The sequence below is a fragment of the Mobula birostris genome, chromosome 5, assembly GCF_030028105.1.
Source record: "Mobula birostris isolate sMobBir1 chromosome 5, sMobBir1.hap1, whole genome shotgun sequence".
NCBI classification, from domain to species: domain Eukaryota; kingdom Metazoa; phylum Chordata; class Chondrichthyes; order Myliobatiformes; family Myliobatidae; genus Mobula; species Mobula birostris.
The window spans coordinates 152,979,312-152,994,952 of NC_092374.1; positions in this window are offsets into that span (position 1 = coordinate 152,979,312).

Genomic DNA, 15,641 nt, shown 5'->3' on the forward strand with positions numbered 1-15,641 from the left:
TGTAAACGTTATGCAGGAACATTAAAAACCAAAAGCATTTTTGATTACAGAGCACTTTAGGTTTCATAAGTGGAATCAAAAAGAAGGGGAGTCCATTTTAGTTTATGTGGATGAATTGAACAGATTGTCCAACCATTGACAATTTGGAATGGAGGGTTATGGGCTGAGTGCAGGTCAGTGGGACTAGGTGAGAGTAAGAGTTCGGCACTGATTATTAGAGCCAAAATGGCCTGTTTCCATGTTGTAATTGTTATATGGTTATATATTATAGTTCAGTAATGGTCATAATAATACAGAGAAATCAGATAGTTTGTGAAATCTTAAAAGAAAACACTCAAAATGGCTCCTAAATAAAGCACAACTCATATTTAAAAGAATAGTTGAAAACACAGTATCAGTGGAAACAGCAGCCAGAGATGCATTTGAGATCCAATCAGAAATGAAAGCAAACATGAACAAAATTGTAACATCTAAACAGAAAACCATTGGACTGAACAAATTTTTTTTACCATTGTGGCAAGGGTTAACATACACAAGACCAATGCATGCGTAACTTGCAGACAATGCAATAAGGTACGACACATACAAAAAGCATGCCAGGCAGTTGAAAATAAATGGGCTGCAAAGGGAAGAGAAAAGGATAATGTTAAGTTGCAGTTTCAAAGAGCACACTAATCTTTAAGTTGTTAATGAAAAATCTGATAAAGATGATTGTGCTACATGACTGCGTAGCCTTGAGAATTAAAATATGAAAACTAACAAGAGACAAGCAATATAGATTATATCAGAAGTGAAAGGCAAATGAATTAAAATGGAATTGGACTCTGGCTCAACTGTTTCTGTCATTCCACAAAATGAGTTTGAATGGCATTTCAAAGATACTGAACTGAAGCCTGAAGATATCCAACTAAGTACTTATACTGGAGAAAAGTTAACTCAAAGTAGCCAGTGAGCTAGGTCATATGGAGGCTGAAGGAATTCTTTCCAAGATAGAGCAGAACCCATGGGCAATGCCAGTGGTCCTAGTAGCCAAAAAGGATGGGTCTGTCAGACTCCGTGGTGATTTCAAGGTAACCATCAATCCAGTACTGAAAGTAGATCAATACACTCTGGCCTAGTTAGAAGATATCTTTGCAAACGCTTCAGAAAAGTAGCTTAACTGAGGCTTAACTACAGATGGAGATGGAAGAAGCGTCCCAAATTTTTCTCACCATAAACACTCACAGAGAGTATTATTAGTATAATAGGCTTATTTTTGGAGGAGCACCTGCACCTGTACTCTGGTGGAACACTATGGGCAGGTGCTGCAAGGTTGCCCAGGCACTCAGTATTACTGGGATGACATCATTGTTACCAGTGAGTATGACAAGGAACATCTCCACAATCTCAAGACATTGTTAAAAAGATTATCTGATTATGGGCTCAGAGCACAAAGTGATAAGTATGAGTTCTTTGAACCAAGCATCACGCTGTGTTCACAACATTGACGCACAAACGTCCCACAAGTATGCTGAGAAAAATCAGTTGATGATGGATGGCTCAAGGTCAATGGATGTGTCATAGTTAAGGTCCACTTTCAGATTTGTCAATTACTACAAGTGGCTACTGTGCTCCCCTTGAGCTCATTACTACAGATTGGGAAGAAATGGCAATGGACAAAGCAGTGTGAGGTGACTTTCCAAGAGAGAAGGGAAATGGGGCTGATGCCAGACACTGTACTCACACATGATGATCTGCATTATCCAGTGGAGTTTGTCTATGATGCCTCACCTTATGGTCTACGTGCAGTCATGTCACATATTCTGAGTGATGGAAGTGAACGCCTCATAGCCTTTGCATCATTTTCCCTATCTGATGTAGAGAAAAATCATGCACAGATTGACATAGGGTCATTGAGTCTGAATTGGAGTGTAAAACCTTTCAAACAATACCTGTCTGGGAGAGAGTTTACTGATCATCAACCGCTAGTGTCCATTTTTAATCCTCGGTCAGGTGTTCCATTAACAGCAGCAGCAGGAATGCAGAGGTAGGCTCTGTTTCCTGCAAGGCACGATTACAAGATCGAATTCAAGAGGACAACTAATCATGGAAATGCTGATGGATCGTTCCATTTACCCTTGGAAAAGTGAATACCTGAAAATTTCCAAAAAGGACACACCGCTCTACATATTCTCCCTAATGCAAATCAATAATCTTCCTTTTGCGCAGAGATAATCCAAAGGAAAACAAGAAAATACCCCACACTGCCTCATGGCCACCTTAAAAGATTGAAATGTTCAGCAGAAATTCCAGTAAACCCATTTTTACCAGCACTGGGATAGTCTTGCCCTGGATGTGGGAATTGAGAGTTGTTGTTCCTTACAAGCGGAGAGTTTATGTGGTGGAGGAGCTACATGCTGGTCATCTAGGAATATTCAAAATGAAAGCATTAGCTTGAGGCTTTGTCTGGTGACCTAGAATAGATCTGTAGATCGAGCAACTCGCTATGTACTGTTTGGGATACCAACATATGCAGAAGAAAGATGACCGGGGCTGCCAGAACCATTTTCTCCAGTCTCAGACTCAACACTTACAAGCACCCTGGAGGAGAAGAGTAGAGTAGACTAGACTAGACTAAAGTGCATGAATAGTACACATCATTATGCCACCACATCATATGTATGCACCTCACTAGAGAACAACTAAGTACACAGGTATTCCTGGCTGCTGTATTTTTCTTTTGATTATAGGAAGGACGTGGAGGCATTGGCAAGGGTTAAAATAGGTTTACAAGGACGATACCTGGATTAAAGAACAGGTACTATGAAGAGAGTTTGGACAAACCTAGGAACGGTGGAGACTGAGGTGAGAACTGATAAAAGTTCATAAGATTATAAGAGGCATAGACAGAATAGACAGTCAATATCATTTTCCAAGAATTGAAATGTCTAATATCTAGAGAGTGTGTATTTAAGGTGAGCTGGGTGTAAGTTCATAGAACATGTATGGGGCAATTTGTTTTACACAAACATAAGAGGGTGTCTGAAATGCATTGCCATGGTAATACTGGAGGCAAGTATGACAGAGGTGTTTCGGGGGCTCTCAGATAAGTACACAAATGTACAGAGGATGGAGAGTTATGGATCATGTTTAGGTAGAAGACATTAGTTCACTTTGGCATTTAATGACTGGTTAAATTAGTTCAGCATAACGTTGTGAGATGAAGGGCCTATTCCTCTGCTGTGCTGTACTGTACTGTGTTCTAACACAAATGTCATCTGCAATCAGTGGGGATTAGGGCAACTTGTCAGCAATCACTGCTGGCTGGAACAAGGGTTAAAAGGTTTTTTTTATATGAGGCTTTGGTGGGTAAGTGCTTGACATTTCAAACTCTTGGAAGTTTTCCTTTTATTTTATTTTGCATCCCAGAATTTAGTAAAAATATGGCTTTATCTTTCTTTAGATCTGGACCAAGTAAGCTTGCACTCAGAAAAATAAAATAAGTTTGACTTTAAGAAGGCAGAAATGTCAGGGAAACATTATGACCAAGTTACATCAACTAATCTATTATCTGTCTGGTTACAGGAAAAACATGGTTTATTTTTTAAAGCTGCAAAGCTAAATATCAAGGTTGAATGCAAACCTCATTATAACTGGCTTGTTGGAATTGTCCTAGATAACAATCAAATTGAACAAGAGAGAGGGAGAGGGAGAGAGAAGAGAGATTTCAATCAGAGCATGGCAACATATGAAACTGAGACAATTAGGATCTGGGTTAACCGTATGACATCTTGTCTAGTTCTGCCATACAATAAAATCACACTGCTCACATGTCATCTATGCTAAAATAACTTTAGTTGCAGCAAGATGCTTACTTTTATGTGTTTTTCATTTTAGGATTAGACTGACTGTAAGCAATGTGTGCTAAGTCAAAGGAAAATGCATTAAACATTGCAAGGATTCAAATCTTTCCTCTGACCCACACTTAAAGGACCCAGTACCATGCCATGTAATTGGCACTCAATGTTCAACTAAATCAGTAGCAAATAATAGTGGTGTTAAATGCAACAAACAAAGATGTATTTTTCAGAATGTAAATGTAAATGTAAGATTAGTCCATTTTGTTTGCTGTTATCTTTTTACCAGTAGCCTCATCAATCTCTGTCTGCAGAATCCACTTCCTGTTGAAATGATAACAACCTAGTTATTGAAAGGACAATCCAGCCCTATTCAAAAAGAAGGATAAGCAGGAAGATGGGATCTCTCAAAAAGGAAGGGTGTGGGGTGGTTTATGAATTCATGTATATAGATGTTTAACATGGATATAAATTGTCCCTTTCCCCACCAAAAACTAGTATATTTATTTCCTTTTTATAAGAAGGAGCTTGGGAAATAGTGGAAAAGCACTCAGATTCTTAAAGCGCAATTAAATAGTGTTTGTGAAATCTGATGAGAACAGATATATTGAGAAATTTAGTTAACTGACATGTCTTATCACAGAACAATGATTAAATTGACCTTTCCTTCACTAATTTCTCTCTCATCCAACTTTTGCCTTTTACGAATCATTCTCATAATGTAAAATCTTATAAAGAGATAATGATGGAGCGGAGATACGTCTCCACCAAAGGAGGTGTAAGGTGCTCTTCCCCTCTACTAGCTTTCAGGTCACCATTGGGCAAGGTGTAGCATCTGTTTAGATCCCCGATCAGGGTCACATGAAGCCATGGGAGCAGGTGGGGGTGGTCATATGAGCAGCTGGAACATATCACAATTCCTGGATATGTGACCACTGACTGACAATCTCTGAAGAGTATTGATAATGGCTGGAGTCACCCATCTTGTAAAGATACTGCCCAGAAGAAGGTAGAAAAATTTACCAAGCACAATCATGGTCAATGGAAAGATCTTGATTGTCTACATTAAACAAAATGGCACATAACGAAAGGACAATTATAAAGAGACAGTGAGCCGCTGAATTCTGCCTTCTTCGAGACAGCATATGTAAGTTATAGGGAAAATTTTACATTCTCAGCATGAGTGTGTGAATATGCAAAAAAAATCATTCAGGGTTTGTGAAGACATTACTGGTGATGGTTATGGGCATTTCGTTAGCAGGCTCATTGCTGGCACAAGACTCAAATAATCTTGTCAACACATGAATATGTGAGGCAAAGGTTTGGATCCTTGGTAAGATTGTCAGCCCTTCAGGTATCAGTCTGCTGGAGCAACTCAGGAAGTCAAGCAGCATCTGTGGGTGGGTGGGTGGAAGGAGTTATTGACTAGATCCCTTCCTTTTCTCTTAAGATAAATTTAGAACAAAGCATCTTCCTTTGTTGTGACAAATCTGTAATATTGAAAAACGATTGATGATAGTAAGAGAGAGAAAATTGCTGTTTTTATAATTGCTTAGATAAAGGTAGAATCAAGCATATATGAATTTAGCACTAACATGGATAATGTGGCTAATTGTCGATTGACCAAGTATTTGATTAAGGTACATAGGAAGTGGAATGGTAGCGTAATGGTTAGCACAATGCATTACAGTGCCAGTGACCTGGGGTCAATTCCCACAGCTGTCTGTAAGGAGTTTCTTCTGGGTGCTCTGGTTTCCTCCCACAGTCCAATGATATACCGGTTGGTAGATTAATTGGTCATGGTAAATTGTCCCTTGATTAAGGCAGGGTTGAAGGGCTAGAAGGGAGTATTCTGTGCTGTATCTCAATAAATAAATAAAGAATGCAATGTAGTGAGTCCTATTCATAGGGTGGGGGTTTCATTCTTAGACCAGAGATGGTTAAAATGACATTCTTCCTCGTGTGTCGCACCAGACAGTCAGCCATCCTTGTCTGGTGCGTTGTGTCAGGATTGGTCTCCTTTTGATTTAACCAGGTCACGATATGAACGTTCGAACTTGGATTCGAACTCAGGAGCCTTTGCTCTGAAGTCCAGCGCTGCGTCATGACATGAGGTGTTTAAACTCCTGAAAAGTTTTAGGTGGTGTAAATGAAAGGAAATTTGTGTTAATTTCAGTTCTCTCTGTGACCTGTCTGTTGAAAGGCTGAATGGCCACATTACACTCAGTGGCTATTTTAATAGAGACACCTGTTCAGTAAAGCATATATGTATAATCAGTCAATCATGTGGCGGCAATTCAATGCATGCAGGGATGGTCAAGAGGTTTAGTTGTTTTTGAGACCAAATATCGGAATGCAGAAGGAATGCTAACTAATTGACTTTGACTGTGGAATGATTGTTGGTGCCAGACTGGGTGGTTTGAGGATCTCAGAAACTGCCGATCTAGGATTTTCACTCAAAATAGTTTACAAAGAATGGTGCAATAGACAAGAAACATCCAGTGAGCGGCAGTTCTGTGGGTGAAAATGCCCTGTTAATGAGAAAGGTCAGAGAAGAAGACCAGACTGGTTCAAGCTGACAGGAAAGCAGCAGTAACTCAACAGCAGAAGAGCATCTCTGAATGCACAGCATGTTGAACCTTCAAGTGGATGGGCTACAGCAGCAGAAGACCATGGACACTGACTCACTGAGAATCTGGTGGGACTTGATGAAAATGTGAGAAGATTAAAAATTGAGACTGGTGTCTGATTAATGTAAGTGAATGATTGACAGTCAGGTGGGTGGGCTGAAAACCACATTGCTATGTTGTATGTGACTAGTACTTTATGATAATGGAAATTAGCAGTCAGTGGAACTTACCGTTCTTTGCTGGTCAAACCCTCAAAAGCAAGGTGCTGCACAGCAGTCGGCTTGTCCATGCTACAGTGCCATTGCACTGTAGATCAGACTAAGCCCCATCAATAAATTGGGTACACAGGTGTCATTAAGAAGCACTTGGATAGGTATATGGAGGTTGGAATTTGGAGCAATATGGGCTGAACACAGGAAATTGGGACTTGCTGGGTAGAAAACATGGATTAGTTGGGCCTAGGGGGTCTGTATCCATGCTATGATTGCTCTATGACTCTATGATTCTAACAATCTTGGCTATGTCCCATGCTCTATTTTTTATAAAATGATCAATATTCTCTTGTTCATTTTCAAGCTCTTCACTGCAACCAAAACAAGATTCATTCCCGAATTTCTTGGCTCCTATCAAAAAATACCATTCCCTCTTTCAGTCAATAATTTCATTGGGCTGATTTATTGTTTCACATGTATGCTTGTCATTCATCACTGGAAAATAACCTTGATGTGAGCTGTGGAAATGAAATGGATTGAAATTGAAAAGGACAAGCAATCTGTTTTATCTCTACTGGAAGCTGGAATCTGTCTGAAAGTCCATCTTAACAGTTGCATTTACACCACTATTGCTTCGAGGCTGTTTCTGTGTCTATTGTGGTACCCTTGCTCTTTTTAGAGAGATTCAGCATGTTAACAGGCCCTTCCAGCTCAACAGGTCTACACTGCTCAACCACACTCAGTCATCAATTAACCTACTAACCCACAGGCCTTTGATGAGGGAGAGGATCGGAGCACTTGGAAGAAACCCAAGTGGTCATGGAGAGAACATACAAACTCCTTACAGACAACAGCAGGAACTGAACCCAGATCACAGGTGCTGTAATAACGTTACGATAATGGCTACTCTCCTATATTGCCATCCAATATTTGGAGCCCTAGAAAATGTCATTATGGCCTGTCCTTCCAAGTCATTTTTGATCTTCTCACCCATTGCTTTGTACAAACTTGACATTATTTTAAAACTGAATCCATCATGCTTGACTTACAGTGTAAATGGTCTTGGTATCTTCTTTGATTTTTGCCAATCTAATTTTTGGCTGGAGTTTCTGGCAGCAAATTGGGAGGCACAGGCTTAAAAACTCCCAAAGAAGGGGGTGAGTCAACAGTGGCTGACAAGAGAAGTCAAATATAGTATAAAAGCAAAAGAGAGAAAGCATATTACTTAGCAAAAAATATTGGGAAGCTTTTAAAAACCATTAGAAGGCAACTATAAAAGTGATAAGGAGAGGTGTGAGTGAAAATGAAATATGAAGGTATGCTAGCCAATGATATAAAAGAGGATACCAAATGTTTTGTCATATACATATATAAAATATATGGAATAAAGGAAAGGCGTGAGTGGTTATTGGACTCTAGGAAAATTATACTGCAAAGAAATGACTGATGAACTCATTAAGTATTTTGCATCATTCTTCATTGCTGGTGGAAGACACTAGCAGTATGCTAGAAATTCAAGAGTGTCAGGGGGCAAAATTGAGTGTAGTTGCTATTATTAAGAAGAAGCTAATGGGAAGCTGAAAGGTCTGAAGACAGATAAGTTACCTGGACTAGATGGACTGCAGAGTTCTGAAAGAGGTAGTTGAAGAGATTGGAGAGACTTTAGAAGTGATCTTTCAAGAATCACTAGATTCTGGAATAGCTCTGAAGGACTGGAAAATAGCAAATGTCTTTCCACATTTGAACAAAAAAAGGAGTCAAAAGATAGGAAATTATAGGCCAGTTAGCCTGACTTCAGTGGTTGGGAAAATATTGGAGTCCATTAATAAAAATAAGGTTTCAGGGTACTTGAAGCGACATGATAAAATAGATAAAAGTCAACAAGGTTTTCTTAAGAAGAAATCTTGCCTAAGAAATTTGTTGGAATTCTTTAAGGAAATAACAGGCAGGATAGACAAAAAAGAGTTAGTGAATATTGTTTACTTAGATTTTCAGAAAGCCTTTGACATATGAGGCTGCTAAACGAGATAAGAGCCCATGATATTACAGGAAATATACTAGCATGTAAAGAAGATAGCCTGACTGGCAGGAGGCAAAGAGTGGACTTTTTCTGATTGTCTGCAGGAGTAGATGTTGGAAACACTTCTTTTCACATTCTAGGTCATCGGTTTGGATAATGGAATTTGTTGGCTTTTTGGCCAAGTTTGCAAACAATGCAAAGACAGGTGAAGGGGAAAGTAGTGTTGAGGAAGCAGAAAGTCTGCAGAAAGACTTTGACAGATTAGGAGAATAGGCAAAGTGGCAAATGAACTATAGTCAAGGGAAGAAGAAATAAAGATGTAGACTATTTTCTAAATGAGGAGAGAATTCAGAAATTAGAGGTCCTAAGGGACTTCTAAATCCTTGTGCAGGATTCTCTAAAGGATAGCTTGCTGGTTGAGTAGGTGGTAAGGAAGGCAAATGCAATGTTAGCATTCAATTCATGAGGAGGGATTTCATTGAAACCTATCAAATGTTGAAAAGCCTAGATAGAGTGGATGTGGAGAGGATATTTCTTATAATGGGGGAGTTTAAAACCAAAAGTCACAGCCTCAAAATAAAAGAGTTTCCCTTTAAAACAGAGAGGAGGAGTAATTTCTTTAGCCAGAAGGTGGTGAATCTGTGGTATTCATTGTCATGGATGGCAGTGGAGGCCAAGTCATTGGGTATATTGAAAATAGAGGTTGGAAGGTTTACAATTAGTAAAGGCATCATAACTTATGGGGAGAAGCCTAGATCTGGTGCTAGATAATGAACCAGGTCAGGTGCCAGATCTCTTCATGGATGAGCATTTCAGAGACAATGTATGTGTTTGGGAGGGATTACAGATCAGCCATGATGGAATTACAGAGCTGACTCAATGGGCCGAATTGCCTAATTCTGATCCTATGTCTTATGGTTTTGTGATCTGTTGGGCTGATGGTTGGAGAGAGCAGGGAGAGGATTTTGGATCAGGGTTGAATACTGAGGGAGCAGCCAAACAGGGATTGGGAAGCTCAGTTTAGAAGAAGTGAAGATCAGTGATTGGATGCACTGGAATTAGGAGAGAAGGGTGAGTCAGAAGAACTAGCATGAGTGTGGCAACATGGGTTGCAAGTCAACCATAGCATGGCACATCAGTGATATAAGGGAGGTGAATACCTTCTTTGCAAAGGTGGATAGATCCCAATGATTTAAGTAAATGACTCACTTACTACAATCTCCCAGATCAGTATCCCATGCAAATCCAGAATGGAAATTGTTCTCGGTATGTGGGAAGATTTGTAAGAGCTGTTGGGGAGGTTTAAAACTAGTTTGGCAGGGAGGATGGGAACAAGAGTGAGAAGACAGATGATGGAGAAGTTGGTGTCCAGGTAGATGCAGCATGTAGAGACAGTGAGGAAGGATAGGCAGTTGGTGGGGCAAAATTGCAGTCAGTGGGATATATTGATGTCTGTCTATTTTAATGCAAGATGTATCAGGAACAAGAAAGATGAACTTTGAGTATGAGTCAACACATCAAACTGTGATGTTGTGGCCATTACAGAGATTTGGCTTTGACAAGGGCGAGAATAGTTGCTGGATGTTCCAGGGTTTAAATGTTTCAACAGGGACAAGGAGGGAGTCAGAAACAGGAAGGGAGCAACCACTCTATTGGGAATATTGCATAGACTCCCAGTAGCAACTGAGACACTGAGGAACAGATTGGGAGGGAAATTTAGGAAAGGTGCTTAAGTAAGAGTGTTGTTGTCTTATGGATTTCAACCTCCCCAATATTGTTGGCACCTCCTTAATGCAAAACTTTTAGAGAGGGTAGAACTTGTTATCAAATTTCAAAGTAAAATTTATTATCAGAGTACAGAAATGTCATCACATACAACCCTGCCCTGAGATTCCTTTTCCTGCTGGCATACTCAGCAAATCTATAGAACAATAACCGTAAACAGGATCAATGTTTGTCCAGGAGGGAGTCTTGCTACAATACTTAGACAGGCCGACTAGAGGGGAGGCCATACTGGACCAAGTGCAAGGCAAGGAACCAGATTAGGTGTCAGATCTCTCAGTGGGTGAGCATTTCAAGGACAATGAACACAATTCCCCGACCTATATTATAGCCTTGGAGAAGGATAACTGCAGATGGTATGGGAAGGTATTCAATTGGGGGAGGGGGAAGTATGATGCTATTGGGCTGGAATTTGGGGGTATAAATTGGGAGCAGACATACCCAAGGAAATGCACAACAGAAATGTGGAGGTAGTTTAGGGAGCACTTGGGTGGGGTTCTGGGATAGATGTGTCTCATTGAGGTAGGGAAAGGTAGGATAACAGAACCATGGTTAGCAAAGGATGTGAAGGATCAATTCAGGAACATAAAAAGAAGTATATTTAAGGTTTAGGAAGCAAGGATCAGAGAGGGCTCTGGACTGTTACAAAGTGGTTAGGAATGGCTAACAAATGGACTTTGGAGAGCTAGAAAGGGACATGAGAAGCCCTTGGTGAGTAGGGTTAAGGAAAACCCCAAGGAGTTCTACATGACTGTGACAAACAGGAGGACAACTAGAGTGAAGGTAGAGCTGATCAGGAATAAAAGAGGAAACCTGTGCCTGGAGTCGCAGGAGGTAATGGAGGCCCTTAATAAATACTTTGCTTCAGTGTTCACCACAAAGAGGGAAACTAATGAATGTGAGCACAGTGTAAAACAGGCTGATATGCTGGAACATGTTGATGTTAAGAAAGAGGATATGCTGGAACCTTTGAAAAATATTAGGATAGATAAGTCCTAGGGGCCACGTGAGAAATACCCCAAGTTATTACTGGAAGAGAGGGAAGAGATTGCTGTGCCCTTGATGATGATCATTGCATTCTCACTGATCACCAGAATAGTATCAGAAGATTGATGGATGGCAAATGTTGATCCTTTGATCAAGAAAGTTAATCGGGATAATCTTAGGAATTATACTGTAGATCAGTGAGTCTTATGTCAATGGTGTTCAAGTTATTGGAGAAGATTCTTGGAGACAGGATTTATGAACATTTGGAGAAGGATAGTCTGATTGGGTTTGTGAAGGGCTGGTCATGGCTCATTAGCTTGATTGATTTCTTTGACAAAGCATTTTGATTAAAGTAGAAGAAGCAGATGTGGTGTATATGGATTTTAATGAAGTGTTTGATGAAGTTCCCCATAGTAGGCTTATTCAGAATGTCTGGAGCATGGGATCCAGGGAAACCAGGATGACACGATGTTCGGTGAAGGCCCAAGTGTAGAGGGAGGGCCACTGCAGCACAATGAACAGTTCAGAGTTTGAATAAGAACGGTACAGAACAAAATGAAAAATAATAAATGCTAGGCCAACTTACTTCCTGGATAATATAGTGCTACTGAATGTGTGCGACATCTTTTTGGTAGTCAAAAGGCTTAGAATCCGACTAAAAAGCATCACTATAAATACCTTTCCTAAGGTAAATTGTGTTAAATGATTGCCTCAAATAGTAAAGGAGCAAGTGATGGTGGAAACATGAGGAATTCTACAGATGCTGGAAATTCAAGCAACACACATAAAAGTTGCCGGTGAACGCAGCAGACCAGGCACCATCTCTAGGAAGAGGTACAGTCGACGTTTCAGGCCGAGACCCTTCGTCTGTCCTGACGAAGGGTCTTGGCCTGAAACATCGACTGTACCTCTTCCCGGAGATGCTGCCTGGCCTGCTGCATACACCAGCAACTTTTATGTGTGCTGAGTGATGGCAGAGGTGAGTTTGTGTGGATGAATTGCTGCAGATAGAGTTCTGAGGCCTGTACATCTGGCTCAGGAGCGAGGATGGGTCACTCTGGACACTGTAAGAAGTTGAGGCCCAGGCAGAGGAGGTACAATTTTGATGCTTCTCCAACTGGCCCAGGTGTAAGCTTGGATTGCTCTGGGTGCCAAGCTGATTGAAAGCGCTTAAGAGGAGCTTCAGGCTGGACAACAAAATCTGAGCCGAGATCGAGCCACCAGACAGCGTGGTCTAGGCCCATGGATATTCACAGGAGCGGTGCCTGAGCCCTAGTGTGAGATACAGTGAGCTGTTTAGACAATTTAAATGCCGGCCTAGATGAGAGGTGAGAGCCGATTTCACTCACTGTCCAAGATGTTCACTCCTCTCTCCAGAGCACTAGGGCCTTTCGCTGGTCCGACATTGGGTCAATTTAAATGCCGACCTAGACAGACTGAAAAGACAAGGTGTCTTTTGGGATGAGAGCTGATTTCACTCATTCTCCTTGATGGTTAATTCCATGGTGCAAAGGCTATGAAGAGTTCCCTGCTTATATGGTGAACTGATAAGCGAGGCTTTGGGCCTATTCCTGCTACTCCATGGTTTGGATCTGAGGACTTATTTTTCGTTTGGAATGCTGTTGTTCACTTCAATTGTTTCTGTCACTTGTATTTTTTTCATTCTCTTGTGCATCGAGTGTTGGATTTTTATTTTTATTTTTATTCTTTTTAGGTCTTTAAATTGGGTTCTTTCAGGTTTCTTGCTTTGTGATTACCAATGAGCAAGCAAACCTCAAGGTTGTATACTTTATATATTCTTTGATAAATGTACTTGAATGTAAATCTCTTAAATGAAATCTAATGCGGCTCAGAAGCAATGACTTAATACCAAACTAATTAGGCTCCTTTGCAGCATTAATCTAAATAGTAATGTTCCTTCCTAGAATGTGTTCTAAGGTAAGCAAGGAGTGTTGTCATCATTGTGCTTTGATCACGATTCAACAAGACTGAAACTAAAGAAGGGGAGTTAAATAAAGGTACAATGAAACACTAATTGATAGGAATGTGCATACTCACAAGTGTGATTGCCAACCCCATTCAACTGCCCACCTGCGAGGGCACTCAGTCTCCATGATTGTAACACTAGCAGTGTAGATACAGAATTGGCTTGCCCACATAAGGTAGAGTGAGGTTAGTTGTAGTATTCTGCCTGGAAGTCATTCATCAGTATTGTTCTGCAGAGATCTGTTCTGAGACCCCCGCTCTTTGTGATTTTTATAAATGACTTGGATGAGAAAGTAAATTTGTAGATTAGTAAGTTTGCAGATGACCCAAGTGGTGGTGGTGTTTTTGATAGTGCAGAAGGTTGTGGGACATTTACAAGATGCAGAGCTGGGCTGAGAAGTGGCAGATAGAGTTTAACCCAGAAAAGTTGAAAAGGATCAAGTTCAAAGAAAGTTTATTATCAAGGTACATATACTACCTTGAGATTAAATTTATTGCAGACATCCACAGAAGAACAGAGAAATATAATAGAGTCAATGAAAAACTACAAATGAATCAATAGAAAGTGTGAAGTGATTCACTTTGGAAAGTTGAATTTGAAGGCAGAATACAATGTTAATAGCAGGATTCTTGGCAGAGTAGTGGAGCAGCAGGATCTTAGAGGCCATATCCATAGATTCCTCAAAGCTGCCACACAGGTTGATAGGTTTGTTAAGAAAGAATATGGTGTGTTGGCCTTCATTGGCCTAAAATGAGCTCAAGAGCCACAACATAGTATTGCAGTTATATAAAACCTTTGTTAGACCACACTTGGAATATTGTGTTCATTTCTGTTTGCTTCATTGTTGGAAGGCTATGAGTGTTTTGGAAAGGATGTCTTTTGAGGATAAGTTGAGCAAGCTAGGGTTTTTCTCTTTGGAGTGAAGAAGTATGAGAGATGACTTAATGAAGAGACATAAGATGATAAGAAGAACAGATCGAGTGGACAGCCAGGGAGTTGTTACCAGGGTGGAAATGGCCAATATGAGGTGACATAAATTTAATGTGATTAGAGGAAAGTATAGGGGAGACATCAAATGTAAGATTTAACACAGAAAATTGAAGGTGCATGGAACATTATATCAGAGGTGCAGGCATATACAATAGGGGCATTGAAGAAACTCTTAGATAGGCAGATGGATGATACAAAAATTTGAAAGCTATGTCGACAGGATGGGTTAGATTGATCTTTGATTGGGTTAAAAGGTTGGTACAGCATTTTGGGCCAAAAGGCCTGTCATGTGTTGTAATGTTCTATATTTTACGAAAGTGTAATGATCGCTAGAAGTGCTGAGTTGAAGTTCAGAATCATTGTTATTTGAAATAGGTGCAAATGAGATTGAATCTCGACTAAGTGCGTTTTCAATTGCATATCCCAGAAAAGCACCATGTGATCAAGTTTTGAAGCACATGTGAAAAAACTAAAGTCATGCATAAAAATTGTGAACAGTTCTCGGTAATGTTTGTCAATAAATGCTTGCTATCTTTGTATGGGTAATAGTAAAAAAATCACTTGCTTTTCATTTGTTGAATAAGCACTTCCTTCCTAATACGCAGGCAAAATGAAGATATACCAGAAAAGGTTTGGAGCATTTAATTTTTTAAAAACCTTATCTTCTGAACTAAAGTTCAAAATCTAGCTGTTTAAATTGTTTTTATAATTTTAATTCTTTAATAATTGTATTCTAGCCCCCAAAATCTGAGTGAAAAAGAATGCTGTGATGTCTCATTAATAAAAAACTATCAATTATCTGCACAATCCCCTCAATCAGCTTATAATTTTCATCATTATATGTGCAGAAACAAAAGGCAATTTTATACCACCTCAGTGGACTTTGTTTCATCCTGGAATGTAGGAACCTGAGAGACGACCTTACAAAATTTCATAAAATAGTGGGAGAAATAGATAGGATAGATGGTCAGATTCCTTTATCCCAAGGTAGGTTCAACTAAAACATAAGAGTAAATGTTTAAGATGAGATGGATGGGTGGGAGGAGGATGGAATTTAAAGGAAATATAAGGGGAAGGTTTTCCACAGAGAATATGTTGAGTATCTCGAATGAGGTAATACAGTAGATGGTAGAAATGGATGCAATTATAAATGTTTAAAAGGCTTTTGGACAGTTACTTCAATAGTGTCAGGGTGGA